Source organism: Micrasema longulum, unplaced genomic scaffold (assembly GCF_059751315.1).
Source record: "Micrasema longulum isolate JH-2025_06_02 unplaced genomic scaffold, ASM5975131v1 h1tg000046l, whole genome shotgun sequence".
Taxonomy (NCBI): domain Eukaryota; kingdom Metazoa; phylum Arthropoda; class Insecta; order Trichoptera; family Brachycentridae; genus Micrasema; species Micrasema longulum.
Window position 1 is genome coordinate 600,508 of NW_028277253.1, and position 14,886 is coordinate 615,393.

Genomic DNA, 14,886 nt, shown 5'->3' on the forward strand with positions numbered 1-14,886 from the left:
TAATGCCGTATTAAATAGACTTCATGAACTCGGCAATAGTTATTCCCACGTATCTGATATATTTAGTGTAGGGTATTGTTCCCATAGAACAAACCTTTTGAACTTTTTCAAAGATGGTGAATGGTAATTATATTTATTTATTCATGCATTTCATAATATATGTATATATATACAGTTTTTAATTCATTTGCCTATCTGTGTGAAACAGTACTTATGATTTTCTTGTTGTTTTACTGTAGAATGTTTTATTAATTAAACTTTCTACTGAATACGCTGTTTAATTTTTGTAAAACTTTTCTTGGCGTCAAAACTTATATTATTGAATAGAAATCGATAAATTAGATAGGCGTAGACGTGCGGTAAGATTTTCGATTACGGAAGCAGTAAATTGGTACTAGATACATACATAGGTTAAAAATGTGCCTACTACTAATACTTTAATTCGACTTAAATGCTTTGAAATAAACAAAAAATAGATTTTACAATAATTTCAACATAGTGTCAACCGATTTAAGTGCTTAGTTTATTATAAGACAGTGTATTAAAAATAAACATGGATGGGTTTGTTAGAACTGTTTCCACAGAGTTACTGAATAAATAAATTAGCGCATCCTCCGACATGAATTTAGTACTAGGCGACCGCATCATAAGAACAAACAGACTTTCGCAGTTCCTTATTTCAGAATTCGACGGAGCGCAATGAGTTTTACATCAGTTCGCGCATAAACGCGCAGATGAAAGGTTGTGTGTGTGTTGGTTGCAATTTTTTAGAAGTCCATATCCATCTCAGGTCGCTACGATTAACAAAAAAACTAATTAAAAATATTTGTTGTAGTTTGTAAAAGATAAGTTAAAATTGGCTGATGAAAAATACAGTTATGTGTGTGAAAAATATTCAGAACCCTGAAAGAGTGCTTTCGACTCGATGCCTGCTCTCAGGTAAAATTCTTGAATAAGAAATAAGTCCGCCTCGTTGCGAAGTGGTTGGCGCATTCGCCTACCATTCTTGAGGTCTAAGGATCGTTTTCTGGCAGAGTGGACTTGAAGCATTGATTTTATTTATTTATTTACATATACGCCCAATGGGCATTTTTATGGACGCATTTATACATAGAAAATTATTATAACAAAATTAGAGAGACTCAATGGTTTATAGTAGACTTTGTGGGAGTGGAAGCGGGAGAGAGGTGTTTATAATTGAATTTGATTCAGTGATCGTTTGAAAGAAGACAACTTGTTATCAAATAAATCAAGACTGGTATGTTTGTTGGCAGACCTAAGAATTCTGGGCATAGAGGAATGAAAACCATAGTTAGTTCTATGGTTGTCGGTATGAAAGAGTTAGTTTTGTCTGAGGTTTCTAGTTGGGATATTAAATCTTATTAAGCTCAGAAGTTCAGGCGCATCAAAGAGTGAGTTGAGAATTTTAAATAGGACTATAAGGTCGGATTTATTTCGACGGTCTTGAAGAGAAGGTATATTCACAGTAGTTTCTAACTCATTACACGTATATAGGTCTCTGGATAAGCCCAACCTCCAGCCTATCTTTCTTAAAAATCGATGTTGAACTGATTTAATATTCTTGATGTGAACATTATAATATGGAGACCAGATACAAAGGAATACTCTAGGTGCGGGCGAACTAGGGAACAGAAGAGAGATTTTAAAGGTCGTTTAAAATATTTTCCAAAAAATACCACTTAAAGTTCCTTCACGTAGACTCAGAAATAATGAAATTCCTCGGTCATCATAAGACTTATTTTGGTTTCCAGGCACCTCCACCCAGAATGATCAGAATTGTTAACGAAAATCAGGATCTGAATTATTTTGATTGTAAATTGAATAACTTCACTAATAAACTAAAAAAATATTAGAAATCTCAGTAAATTCCTTATATCTATAATCGACCTGGGCTGCTTTTCCAAACGCTCTCGCGGTCGTAGAAAAAGCTTTTATTTCGTGTGTTTACGTACAAAATACGAGAGATAAAAGTGTTTTCTACGGCCGCGAGAGCATTTGGAATAGCAGCGCTGACTTCCATAATGTTTGTTCAATATATTTATTGGTCTTCGATCTTTAAATTTATTGTTGCATTTCAAGCTTTATGTTACTGTATATGTACATGATTGTTTTCGTTATAATGCTTAAACTGGACTTTGTACGTAAATCTATTAATAATAACAATTTTAAAAATAAAATAAACTTCGAAATTGAATTGTTCCTGGATTGACACCTAAAGCGTAAGACTGATCACATTACCTTCATGTAACAGGTTATCAAAATTCGCTGCATTTGGTGTACCGATGTGCGGATAGGGGAATGATGATGATGATAAGTATTTAAAACTTTATGTATGTATGCAAAACGATATCGTACCTGTTCTTAGAATTTATTGAACAAACATTATTTTTTGTATCCCGGAAGCAAATTGTGCTTCATTGTTCAATCGTTTGGTTGTTCCTATAGTGGTTAACTATAAAATAAACTCTCTTCAAAGTCAATGAACAATTTTAGATGAGTTATTTTTGTACAAACTAATAAACAATAAAAATGATTCTCCAAATCTACTTGAAAGCCTTCTATTCCGTGTGCTATTTAGACCGACAAGACAAGATCTTTAGTTTTAAGCCGACAACGCGTCAATGAACTATTTTAAACAATCTACAATACCTAGAATATGCGAGCAATATAACTAAAATAGCAATAAAATTGATATTTTTTGACAATCCACGTAAATTTAAGTAAAAAGTCATAGAAATATTGAAAGAAGCACATATTCAATTAATTTTATTATTAAACACTTTTTTTTCATTTCTCATCTTTTATATTTGTTTTATTTAACATAATTATAATAATTGTCTTCGGTGTAAACATTTTTTTGGTGTGTGCTAGGTTTCCTAAATTAATATACAAAGAAATGATCAATAAACTTTGTACGTACTGTTTGTTTACCCAGTAAAATAAATAAATATGAATAATAAAGCGTTCAGTTATATTTTACTGCATAAAAATTAGCGAACTTAAGCCTTTTTTTACTCGAAATCTTCCAAAAGGAGATAATTATTAATAATTAGTAATTTTTTTCCTTCATTTAATTTTAATTTTATAGAATAAAATTAAAACAGTATGAATGTATATAAAAGTAATTTTTTTTTCTGCAACGTCACATTTGAAAATAAAACCGACTTGCTGATCGGTCACAATTTTATTTATTTGTTAAGTTTTTAAATTAATTTAAATTTACATACAAGAATAAAACTATGACTAACAAAAATATACTTAACTTAAATTTATCTACACAATATACAAATTATTTAATGCTTTCCATTATATACAAAAAAAATGCTCGAAAAGTGGAGACACTTTCAGCTTCCCTGGGACATTCTGGCTACTCAAAGATTCAAACCTTTATAATAAAGGTTGTTTTGAGTTTCAGTCAGTCTCACCTTAGGAAACTTAAAATCACTTCTACTTCTTCTTCCATACTTGTAGAAATCATTTAGATCATTGTCAATCGTTATACCTAAACATACACACAAACATTATTATCTACCTTCCATAACTCATTTCACAAATACAAGAGTTACTAGATACTCCATCCCGATGCTGCAAAAACAATTAAAAATTAACACAACCTTCGGTCAAAGAGGCCTACTACTCGGTTAATGTGTACAATCTACTTCCATTGTCCATAAAGACAGTAAGTAAGTACTCTCAATATAAATAGCTATTTAGAAATGGATAGTAGAGGAGAGATTTACACAAATATTTCAGTTTTATCCAAAATAATTGTGATTAACTCTGATTAAAAACAACCAGCTTATTGCGGTAGTGTGGGGTTCTACCTGTTTGATGACAGCCCTCTTTAATTTTCCTTGATCTATTTTTTTATTTCTGCTTTTATTCACAAATTTTAAAAACACGTAATTTTGCGTAATTCGTTTAAGATATAATATTTTTTCATCAAAAGTAAAGCCATAATACTACTTGAATTGTCAAGTTTGTTTTTTAAAATATTGCACAACCGTTTAATCCGCATAACGCTAAGAAAATTTCTTCAATAGAGTTGTTTAATTGGCAACGACGGTTTTTATAGGTCCCGAATGTTTTGGTAACCTCAAAAGACTACATAACGTAATCAATTGAAGAATACAGTATAATGTAAAAGTATGATATTTTATTCACAAATTATGTGAATTTCTTTTACTTGAAATGCGTGTTTTATTAAAATCATTCCTAAAAATAAATTATAACAAGTAGACAAGAGTATCAAAAAAAAAGTACATCAAAATTTAATTAAAATAAGAAAGAACAAAACAACAACATTGTCTTTGAGACAGGCTCAACGCCTGTAGCCACGAAATGTAAAAATAATTTGTAACAGAAAATAAAAACATTTTTTTCGAGAGAATATAGATTTTAGGCATATGCTTATGTTGAAATAAACACTTTTCCTCAACTCTTCCACCTGTTGCCTATTTTAAAGTAAAATAGCTGAAACTATTATTGACGTGGGTGAGATTCAGCTGGCTAAATTATTTCACCTGCGCAGTGTGTAAAATGGCCTCTTTAAAAATTTTGGATTATTTGCGGAAGGGGGTAAAAAGTTTACAAAATAAAATGACGTTTACTTAAACCAGCCAATGATAGGTCATGAGCCTTATAATTACGTAGACTTCCATATTCTCTTCTGAATTTTTTTTCCCTTTATTGCAATAAATTTTAACCTTAATTAATCCCTAGGCAGTGAAATCCTCGTCTTTTACTTGAGCGAATGGCCCATAAAATAAATTATTATACCTTTCTAAATATTCACATGGCAAGTTTTGCAGTAGGTGTTAATAGCCACGGGCAACTTAAATACAATCTCATACGACCATATGCAATGATGCAAACAAAATAAACACACTTCCCATACAAAAGTCTTCACCAGTTGCCGTCTATCAAACATTATAGAAATAAATGTTTATACCGGAACATGTGTACTTCGTATTAATCACCCAGAGATATTCGGATAAACAAATGAAATAAACATAAAGACATTGGTAAAAAATACTGTTTCTTTAGCGAAGCGTTTTAACGCTTAAAATATTGTTAAAAATCACCCTGTGAACGGAGATGTAACGTTGTGTTACATTTAGAAAAATATGAGATATTTTGTAAACAAGTATATGAAAACAAAAATTTAACACGAGGATAAAATAAATAAAACTGTTTGATAATATATATATTTTTTTGATAATTTATGAACATGAAAATATAATTCATGGCTGTTATAGCAAAATATTTCATTATTTTAAGACATTGTATATCAAGTCGTATTATATTAGTAGACTTGAGAGGATATGCGATGGCGAGACCGTGCGAAAAATAATTTGCCTAACTAATTTTCCGCACCCCAAAACTGAACAAATTTGTTTTTTTATTTCAGAATGAGAATGAGAAATAAATTTTCTGTGTCGACTCCTTCTGCGTTTTTCAAAAATAGATATTATGTTATTTGTCCAAAGATAGCAGATAAAACTAGACACTTTTAAGGGTTTCCGGGTGGTCCTAGTTCCCATTATAAACAAAAAAAAACAGAATGATAACGCTAATGGTAAATATGTATAGTGTTTTTATTTTTTTATTTATTGGGGATTTCAACAGGTAATAAATCAATACACGTAACAAAAATACAACAAATAAAATATACAGATAATAAAACTAATGACAGATATCCACAGAAATACATTAAATAAACGTACAATACATACTAGTGTGTTTGTGTGAGTGTAAGTGAGTGAGAGGGTGGGTGTTATATTGGAATGAGGATGGACATGTGTGTAAATATTGCACAAGTGTAAAGTGTCTAAAATATTAATATATTTAAAATATTAAGAATTAGAGATAAAATATAATAAAATAAAATAAAATAAGACTTTATTATTGAAACTAAGTATAGGACAAAAAAGTATGTTTTAAGACGCGCATTTGAAATGTTATTTTTTTACAATCAAATGGATCAATAAGGGGAAAGTTCCAATTATATTCACTAGCAAACCGTATAAGTGGAGAATTCTGGGCATAGTTCGTACGAACTGCTGGCACATGAAATAGAGAGCTCGACGTGTGACGGGTGCGGTAGCCGGGGACATTTAATGATAACTCCGACAAAAGAGCCGGACTACCAAGGCGTCCACTAAGTATGTCATAAAGCACCCCCATGTCCAACAGTAGACGGCGATCTTTTAAAGTAAGCAAGTGGTGTTTTTTGCAGGAACATATAATTGAGATCGGTATACCTGCATCTCCAGTTAAGATGTCTAAGAAATGTCCATTGAATTTTCTCGAACTTTTCTTTATGTGTGACATATTGTGGAGACCAAACAGAAGAGGCATACTCGAGCAAACTGCGAACACGAGCAAAATAGACCATTTTAATACACGCGATATCTTTAAATACCTGACATGTACGAAGTACAAAACCAAGGTTTCTATGTGCACGGGTCAGTATGTCATCGAAGTGATTCTCAAATTTAAATTTGCCATCAAGAATAACACCCAGATCGCGTACGGTATCAACTCTCTGAACAGGTTGGTTTTCTAATATATAATGATATGGGATGGGATGTCGACCTCGCGAAAAAGAAATGAGCAAACACTTTGATACATTGACGTTAATACGATTTTTCAAATAGTATTCTGTCAAAGACAGTCAAGGGGATTCTTAACTTTGAAGTATATTTTTTTATCATCTGCGTACATCAAAAACCTTGCGTTCATAAATATATTCTAGAGATATTTACCAACAAACTAACAAATCTCTGCTCTAGAGCCAGAATTCAGGGAGAAAATACGGAAATAGATTTGTAGGAAGAAAAGTCACATAATAATAAGTGACATCATATAGCCACAAGTTTTCCAAAAAATCCGTTTTGGATTGGATTTTGTACCTGAAAATATATAAATTTTCATAAGTTTCTGAAGAATAAATTGAATAAGACTGTAGTCCCGTGGCAGGCGTTGCGGGCTCACGATCAGAGTTCACTCAATTTAACATTGATTGAAAAACTAGTTGAAAATATAACCCCAAAATCGAACCATTCGAGTAATGTTTTTTTTTCTTTTTTTATTATTTATATTTTTCTTTTGAAAAAGTTGATTTAAATAATCTAAGGGAATAAACAAAATGAGTAGCACAAAAGTCACAAATTGTTCGTTTGTATGTAGCCGAAACAAGAGTAAATACGGTTTTGATGGCATTATTGTGGGCTAGATTTATAAAATACGAACGAACTTACATGCTAAGAACCCATCTTCTTACGCACGCACGCCAATAGTTAAAAGTATTTTTGAAATTCTAGGTCCTTTTAATTTTGTACATCCGCCAACATTCGCATATTAAATCTCTTTATCGGTTTTCGTTGTCCATTTGCTCTACTGTTACAGTCATGTCAAAATCATCATCGCACCCCTCTCTTAACTTTATCAATATCAAAAAGTTAAAAATAATCTGATTTTTTTATTGAATAAACAAGTTACGCTACATTGCAAGTAAACCTTTTATTAAATACATGTTGTGTCCAGGTAGATGAGGAATACAAATTTGTTTGTGAAATGGAAGTAAAACCCTAGACGAGTGATTTCGACTCGATGGCTGCTTTCAGGTAAAAATACCGACAAAGAAAACCGAGTAAAGCCCGCCTATCGAGGCTCTTTTTGAACTGCAATATTCAATTCCTGGACTGGCACCTGTAGCGTAAGACCGATCACTTTACCTTCATGTAGGTAAGAGATGATCAAGGTACGCTGTATTTCGTTTATGAATGCAGTGCCCCGTGCATCACTGGGTGCGGAATACGGGACGATTGCGACTCATAATTTTATCAGTTGTTTTAGTAAAATATAATAGATTTCTGATATTTTGTAGTGACGCTGTATTTGTGGAGCTACGTAATGTGTCGGTTAGGTGCTGATTGGAGCCGCAGGTGTGGCGGGGATCGGCGGTAAGCGAAAGGGGGAGGGGAGGAAACAAATAAAAATAGGGATGAAAAGATTTCACTTGTTCCCACTCACTGCACTGATAGATGTTCGCTACTTTGTTTTATTATATTTACATAAAAAGGGCCAACATTTATAAAAAAATGTGCGCGGCTTACAGTTGTTAAAGTGTGGGGGAAATTGAATATTATACAAATAATCCGGACAAAATATCATTTTTTTAAATGAATTTAACGAGGAAATTTAGTGCTACGGGAAAATGGATATACGAGTAAAATATTTTTAGCTACGCGCGGTGAAAAATAAAGCATTCAATTGTGCGACGAAGATTCTCTAAACTGTATGAAAAAATTAATAAAAGTTAACTACTTTAAATAACCACGTCACAATTTGTTTCTAAATCAACCAATGATGGACGGTTGTGATTAATTTCCGGTTTTCAGGAAGCCAACCCGCCGACGAGAACTAGTGACGTCACGCTGGGAAAAAATACGAAACTTCGAAAAATCGTATCGATGATAATACGGTACAAAAAATATTTAAAAAATCTTCTTAGTTTGATAGTCAATTAACAAAAATATAACCACTGAACCTCATTATAAAACATGGGAAATCACACAGTAAGTGCTTCTAATTTTATCGTAATTAAAAATAAAAAAATAATTTACGTAATGTGAGTTTAATCATTATTATCATCATCACCGTTTCCTTATCCGCACCTAGAGATACATAGGGCACTGCATCGACACTCCAATCGCAGTGTACGCGATTGGTTACTAATGCAGTGCCCTATGCACCATTAGGTACAGAAAAGGAATGATGATGATATAGAAATACATTTTTATTTTATAATTTCACTACATAGTAACGCTCTCCTAAATTTTAGCAATGACAAAGACGCTCCCACTTCGGCGGTTGATTTTGAACCGTCAAAAAAAGACAAAATAACCATCTCCATGACACTTGAGTGCCCATATTGTATGGAATGTTTGCTTTTTATGTAATGATGGTGAACAAATGATTGTTTTTTATATTAGCTACATATTTAATATCTACATTTCTACTCAAAATGCCCATTTGTGATATGTATCTTTAGTTTTTTGTCAAGAAAACCGTCTTTTCTATCATAACCAATCAAAACACCTATTTTGAAAAAATTGCTATTGTCCTAATTTGATACTAGGGTCGTCAAGTAAGGCTAATAGGCTGCCGATCACTGTAATTGCGGTGAGTAGTCACTCTATGATATATCCATATCTAGTATCTGCGTTATAAAGTCGGTACAAATTTAACAATTTATTTTTAAAAATACAACCGGTTTCCGATCTCATGGAAGTGATCGGATTTACGAATCAAGACACAACTTGATTATCGTTTTTTACCTTTGAGTTATTTATAATTAGTTTTTATATTCTCCAAAAATAAAATATTTTTGTAAACTATAAGAACGCAAATAAATAAAATTATATGATGAAATAATATTTGTTAAAACATGAACAATTATTAAGAATAATCGTAAATCATAAATGGAAACAAATTCTCCTCTGAAAAAAGACCATAGATATAATTATGTGCCTATACCTGACAATACAAATACTTTAGAGTAATAACACGCCACTGGCTAATAGTCTTCCAGACGGAGAAACACCATTCCACGATTATCAACCACGAAGTTAGCTAAAGTTAACAGCAATGCAACGGACTGCAGGTACTTAGGTCGAGATTCGCAAGCGCAAACCGAAAACGTCCGTTACACGTTTGTTGTTAAACTAAAAATTAAACCAACAATTTGGAACGCTTTTGTTCTGTGCAATGGAACTTAAGGGATTATCTAGTGAATTGTTACTCTGAGATAAAAACAAATATCTTTAAAAATTATAAATACGAAAATTAGTAGGTATTTTTTTATCCTTTTTAAACTGCATTGATATAAGAAATTTGTTTAGTCACAACCATAACTCCGATTAAAAACTCTGGGCACGCGACTGTAAAAAGATATATAAATACATTTAAAAAAATACGAAACCCCATATACAATTTAAAACTAAAAAAGTCGGACCTAATAAAAATTTTTACTATATAAATCAATCGTTTGTATGTTTTAAACGTAAAATTAATGGGTTATAACTTTCAGTTACAATATATTTCGCTTTATAAAAAATGGTTAGATTTTTATTTAAATAGGTTGGATTCGAAACACCTAGTTAAAATCTAAAAGAGGTAGAAGGGATGAAACGAGTACTATTTGCCGTTCAAGTGAGATTACAAGCTCACGAACAATCTGTTAAGGATAATTCTCCGATAAATAGGGGCGGATTTCTTACAATGAATCACAATTTATTGTAAGATAATTTTACTTTGGCATTAACACCGATATTTTTTTATTTGCCATTAATTATGCTTTGTATTTACGTTTTTTCTATTCATCAACACTGAAAAAGTAAAACTTGTTTGCGGATAGCGTGCATTTTTTTAATGAAATGAAAAGCAGAAGTAAGCTCGTAACGAAAAAAAAGGTTTTCTTTAATTGATCGTTTAAGAAACAGTCGATAAAGTTTTAACGGTCCGTTAATATATTTATTTTATTATTAACATTAGTAACATTATACCTACAAACATTAATTGAGTACAAAAACATAGCTTAAATTACACAACCAGGAACGACCTATGCTTGTGAATTTGCCCTGACTTGCTAGAAAATCCGTGATTGGTAGAGCCACTGATTAATAAAATAAAATAAAAATATAAATTTTCGTAAAGTTTATTAATGTTTTGATGAAATAATAGAAACAAATATGACAGTAATGGTAGATAAATTAAATTATGTAATATTAATTTTATACCCAATGGTATTTTTAAAACGAAATATCAATTGAAGTTTAAATATGTGTATTAAAATACTTTATTTATAAATAATATTTATACATATTTTTATACTAGCACTTGATTGGATGATTAGATTGTCAAATAAGAATTACAAACTAAAAAATATGTATTGCGTGAGGTAGTAAAAAATAGGGATATTATCTTCTCTCTAAGTCTTTACAAACGATTTATTCACTGATTGATTTTAATGAAAAACACAAAAATACATAAATTATAGTTAAATAAGTCAAAGTTATTCTTGCTAATTCAAAACATATCAAGGGAATTCTTAAATACAAAACAAATTTTAATGATTATAAATATGTAACTGAAGGAGTTTGATTTATTACATATTATATTATATTAAAAATAATTATTGACATCCCGTGGTAGGGTAAAAATAAAAATTAATGATTTTTCCTAAAAATACATATTTTTTTAATAATTAACCCAAGGGAAAAAATCGTAAACAGAACATTTTTTTATAGGCCCTGTTTTTACCGTCTTCCTCCAAACATATTACAAATTACAAAATTAATTTATTATGCCGCTTTTTAAATTTTGGTTTCTATAATATAACTACGCAAATTGTAGAAACAATCCGAAGCACAGTAAAACATGTTACGCATAAAATTGATTATCACAATTTTTAAAGTCGCCTTTAACTTAAAAAATTTAAGCGGAAATTTAATCACCTTTTATGTAGATATCCCAATCACAATTTACATACTCCGTATTAACATTTTTAATGATTTTACATTCCCTTCTTGTCCAACATTTTAATAACCTGAAAGATTATAAAAAAACATTCAAAAGGTTTTGATACGCATCGGTACCTATTTTATATTAAATTAATTTTAAGGCTCCGTATGAAAATAACTAAAATAAAAAGATTTAGATCAATAAAAAAATACAACTATGCGTGTTTAAAATATGTAAAAATATTTTTACACATTTACTGTAATTTTTTTGTATTTTTTTTAAAGCATTAAAATTTATAATATATTATGTAAATTGAATGTTTTTGTTAAAAACTTACGAATAAATTTGGCAAATTCCTGTCGGAGCAAACTTTTCGTGAAACTTCGGTACGGAGAACTTTGTGGGGAAGTCGTGTTGTTGGACAGCGTGGCGACAAAGTGACTCGACGGCGTACGGCGCTGTACTGCAGCGCCGCGACGCCCGGAGATGCGCCGCGGCGCTGGGCGGCGCCAGGCGCGGAACGCCTCCCGGCCGCCCGCCACTAAAAAGCTTTCTTCGCCACTTTGGTTTTTATGGTTTAGCAGATTATCCGTATTACCACAGCCTTGATTTAAATTATTTCGATTTTATTTGTGCTATACGAATATTCTACTTTATTCAAATTAGATTATTTTACTACACATTTTGTATTTGACTTTTCTATCTGATATGAATTTGAATAAATGGTAAATTTAAACGAATTTTGTGTTTGGCGTTAAATTGTTTTAAATTTGAATTTGTTCAAAATAACTTGGTAAAATCGGATTTTGAAACACAACCTACTGTTTTAAGGCGTTAGGAGTAGAAATATTGATTCAAAGCGATCCGTAAATAAAATTTGATAATAAATTTTGGAAATAATATTATATTTTACAAAAGTAACAAAGAAATAATTATTTCGAATATTTAAGTTATAGCGTTAATATATATGTGTTTAATTAAGGCCCGCCCGATAGATTTCCCCCAACGAAATACCATTTATAATAAAAACAATATTTGTTCAAATGCATCACACAGGAATGAAAACTAGATTTACTAGATTATTTTTTCAAAAAACGTTCGGTCTCGTGGTGTAGTGATCAGCGCGTTTGCCCAATATGCAAGAGGTCTCGGTTTCGATTCCTGACATGGCTGACGCGAAATATTTATTTAAGAATGGTGTTTTTACACTAGAATATTTTATAGACTGATCATCTTACATTCATGTAACAGAAATGATCGAGATACTTTGCAACTGGTGTCCCAACGCAGTGTCCTGTGCATCATAAGGAGCGGAAAGGTAATGATGATGATTGTTTTTAAAAAACCATTTCTTTAGAAAAAAATGAACACATTATTTGTTGTTCCTCGTTTTGCAATTTTCGTTGGATAGAAAATATAAGTGATAATTTGTGTCGCGTACCTTAGATACATTACAATACTCCTAACATATTTTTTATTTGTTTCCCATAAGTTTTTAGGTAAGAAATTTATTATGTAGATCGTGTGTGGATTATCCACGTTATCAAACTATATAATGCCTTGTTTGATATTTGCTGTGCTATATTGTTTAGTTTGTTATTCGTCCCAACTCAACACAGGTCTTCGATCCCATGGATTGGGACTTTTGTAAATATAAATAATTAACTCCTAAATTAATCATAAATCAACCAAAAATATGTTTTTAAAAACCTCGTTTTTGTTGTGTCAAAGACTTAATGTGTCTATATAATAATTACAAAATAAAAATACATTAGTTTATGTATTAAATCGAGTAATATTAATGGTTAATAATTTTATAACCAAAGTTTACCAAGGTACTTAAAAATAGATTCAAAATACAATCATGTGCTTATGAACATTTAACAATTTTACTCATTAATTTACATACTGTTACCAACACTTACGAAATACTAAATATACTAACTTTGTATTATTATCTATTTCCATAAGTGCCAGAAAAATATTTTCACTGCTAATTTCCCCATATCTATATGGTTTTGTAGAAAAAAAACATGGATTCCATTGTTGTCTATCGAATTAAGTTTTTAGAATAGATGTCTCAGAAGACTCTTGGGTGAGCGGCGGTTCGACTTTGTAAGGAATGAAGAAATAAGAGAATGGCGCAGCAAACTACGGTGACAACTGTCACCAAGCGGAAGCGATACGGTTGGCTTGGCCATATACTGCGGTTGCTTCCCGAGGCCCTAACCACGCTTGCCTACTTTACAAGGCATCGTTGCAAACTGTTCGACGGCAGTTCGTGTCAGATCTACGGGACGAGAACCTGACTTGGGAGGAGGCACTGGAGCTGGCAGCCGGTAGCCGGCAGCCGACAGAGATGACTGGAGGTTCTTTGTGGACACCGTATGCTCCAGCTACGGAGCGGACATGGAATGATGAAGATGATTCGTCTATCGTGGTACCTAAGAGCAATTTTAGTTTTTAAAATTAAGACTTTACACACAAAAAAAATATGGACTATTTAAAAGAGCAAGTGGATTAGGGATAGACCTTTTTATATCCTGTAATTATTTTCATGACTAAAAATTGTGTTGCTTTTAATTTTAAAAAATCTCTTATTGTTTTTATGTATATTTCATTTTACTTTCTATGTTTATTCATTTACATATGTTTTTTTAATATTTTTAATACTAGTATTTTAACCGTATCTTTTTTTTTTTTTTAAATTATAAATGGTATATTCTGTAATTTATTTTTGTTCTTCAATTTTTAATTACTAACGATATGTTTTCAAATTTGTATTAAAGCTTCAATTTTTATTATTATCGGTATGTTTTCCAATTTTTATATTTTTTTAATTTCTCAATTACTAATTTTATATTTTATAATGTGTATTTGTGGTTCAATTTTTATTATTATCGGTATGTTTTATAATTTATAATAATTGTGTCTCATTTATTTACTATTAATGGCATATTTTCTAATTTATTTTTATGATTCAATTTTTATTATTATTACTTGCATGTTTTCTAATTTTTATTTATATTGATTTTTTCTAATGTAATTATTATTCTTCGAATTTATTAAGCATCATTTAATGTAATTAAAAATAAAAATAAAACACATGAAAAAAATAAGGTCCTTCCTAAACACAGGAATTTCCTAGCTAGTCGGGACCTGAAACAAATAAACTCCGTACATTTTAAAACTGTGAAATACTAAATAAATAAATAAAAATAAATAAAATAAATAAATAATAAAATGTTTATTTGTATCACATGTTTACAAGTATTTCAGTAAGAACGTTACACAGTTTGTAAAGTGGCTACTTAAACCAGCCATAACCCCTGAAAT